The sequence below is a fragment of the Plecotus auritus genome (assembly GCF_963455305.1).
Source record: "Plecotus auritus genome assembly, chromosome: 6".
Taxonomy (NCBI): Eukaryota; Metazoa; Chordata; class Mammalia; order Chiroptera; family Vespertilionidae; genus Plecotus; species Plecotus auritus.
Genome location: NC_137773.1, coordinates 5,659,332 through 5,661,878, shown reverse-complemented (window position 1 = coordinate 5,661,878; position 2,547 = coordinate 5,659,332). Strand labels below are relative to the sequence as shown.

Below are 2,547 nucleotides of genomic sequence, written 5' to 3'. Positions count from 1 at the left end.
TCGACCTATGAACCAGGAGGTCGGGGTTCGATTCCCGATCAGGGCACATGTAGGGGTTGGGAGCTCAATCCCCAGTGGAGGGCATACAGGAGGCAGCCGATCACTGATTCTCATCATTGATGTTTCTCTCTCCCCCTTCCTTTCTGAACTCAATAAAAATATTTATTGAAAAAATAACACCCTAGTTCATCAAAATATACATTTCCACTTGCTTTTTTAAATTAAAAAATAATTAAAAAAAGAAAACTTGAAGGAATTCACAATGAATTGCCTGCCTCACTCTGATGGCCCATACCGCATGGGAAGAAGGTCAGGAGCACACGTGATTAGGGGATATTAGCTTTCTTCCAAACAGAATGAAAATACCCACAACGCCAAGGACGAAGGGACACAGACGCTCTCCTTTGAGAATTCCACAGGACAGTCCAGGTGCCCGAGCTGTTCTCCATAGAGCAACTGGGCTCCTGTCAAATTGACACCGTTCCCCTGTGGAAGGGATTTCCCGTCCTGCTTCAGTGCCTTCATGCAGAGACCGGGAGCCAGACTGAGTCACCCCCAGTGTGTGGGGGGGGTCTTCTCCCGGAGATGTGGAGATCGGGACAGCTGTCAAACCACTCATCACATAACCCAACTCTCTGCCTTCCTTGGCGACCTCTGCGGTGCTGGGATGCATCCTCCACTGGACCCTGACCGCAGGCAGGCTCCTGTGAGGTTGCCTCAGTACATGCCGTGTTTCCCATGTACTTACTACATCCGTCCGTCACCATTTGGTGACTCTACCGTAGTGACCAGCTTAGGTTCCCGGTTGACTATTTCACAGCAAATGCCCCATCCCGCCTCCCGGAATCAGCACGCTTTGCCAGTGCCCTCTCCTTTGCCACTGCCCATGACGGCCCGGGTGCACGCCCTGTTACCATCCCCACTAAGGATGAGAATATTTCCAATGGCTTCGAGCGGGAATGTTGATATTCTGATTGGGTGCCTCTTCACCAGACACCACTGCGCCTATGTCGGACCCAGCCAGGCGGCCAGCGGCCGTGGGCCAGGAACGGTCCAGGGTCACTCCTCGAACTATGGGTGGAATCGCTTCGCCCGCCCAGCACTGTCCTGACTCAATGCTTTCCCTCTTTCTTCTACTTTGTTCAAAAGACCGTCAACTTCTTTGCCTTCCGCATCACCGTCGGAACTCTGATGGTCCAGCAACCCCAGTCCATGTGGGTAAATTCTCAACGTGGCAAAGCTGCCGTTTCTGTGTATGGAGGTGGCTGAACAGCGTGGTCCCGCCAGGCGGTTGTCCCCTGCCCCTGGACAAAAATGGGCTGGAAGCCGTTTAGAATGGTCTCGCTGTCGGCTTTGGCGCCGAGCGTGAAGTCCAGCGCGCTGTGCCCTGCTGCTGCCACAGGGAGGCGAGGCCCTGGGCCATGCCTGGGGGAGGAGGGGCAGGAAGGGTAAGCACAGCTAGTCCGGGTGGCCAGGATCGCAGCAGCCTCCCTGAGGAGATGACACTGGAGCTGATACCCCAGTGATGAGATGGAGCCACTTTCGGGGACCTGGGAAAGAACATCCCATGGTGAACAGTAGGTGCAAAGGCCCTGGGGCCAGAGGGGGATCAGTGCGCTTCACAAGCGGAAGGCTGGTGTGGCCAGGACCATGGCAGCCCAGGCCAGCCTGGTGGGAGACGGTGGGCGAGGTCACAGAAGCCGGGTCAGGGAGGTCTAATGAGCAGGGGAGGAGGTGGGCTTTTATCCAGTGGAGGGCACAGCGTGGGAGGGCTTCAGCCAGGGGCATGCCCCGAGTGAGGACTCCGGCTGCTGTGAGTGGAGTGGATACAGGAAGCCCGGCGCAGTAGCTGGTAGACCTTACGATGATGACTGTCCCTTCCCTGGGGACCAGGAGAACCCAGATCCCTCACACAGACCACCAGGATTGCACCTGGGGACCCCCACACACCCACTGAGCCCGCCAATCCATTCCCGTTCTCCTGACACTCCCAACAGTGACTCGCGGAATAAGACAGTCGGTGGCGGATGCCCTGGGTGAAAAGGATGCAGGCTGCACGTGATAATAAACACCCAAGGAGCACAGATGTTGAGCACAGGGGATGCCAGGAGGCAGCTGCTTTATTTAAGGCGTGAGCGGCTGTTTGCCCGAGCTTTTGCTCCCAGTACGGGGGGAACAGGTACATGCAGCTCAGTTGCTAAAAATAGGGGGATCCTCAGTCTGTTTTCGTGTGATGGGTCCTGAAATATTACCCCTGCCTTTCCCACCCCCACCTTGGGAGCAGATTTGCAGAGACCTGGCCGCCGAGGAGCTTTGCCGGGAAAGGATCTGTGGCCGCGGGGTGGATGCACACCCAGGGTCTCTGGTGTCCAGATCCGGGCTTGGTTCTGGCTCTCGCTCCCCTGTGCCAGCTCGTGCTGGGACGCCGGGTCCAAGTGGCCGCTTCTGCCCCTTGGAGACAGGCAGTGCTGCCCGCAGTGAGAGCTGTCGGGAGCTGGAAGTAGGCACCCTCTGGGCTGGGATCTGCATTTGAGCAGAGCCCTTCAT

General features: G+C 56.9%; 1 pseudogene across 1 annotated transcript; it reads right to left on the bottom strand.

Moving 5' to 3' along the window:
• Positions 1-326: 326 nt before the first annotated feature.
• LOC308250642 (spermine synthase-like) lies at positions 327-2,547 on the bottom strand (annotated as a pseudogene). Its single transcript has 2 exons — positions 2,354-2,547; positions 327-1,425 (listed from the first exon to the last, which is right to left on the bottom strand). The product of its transcript is annotated as a spermine synthase-like (transcript).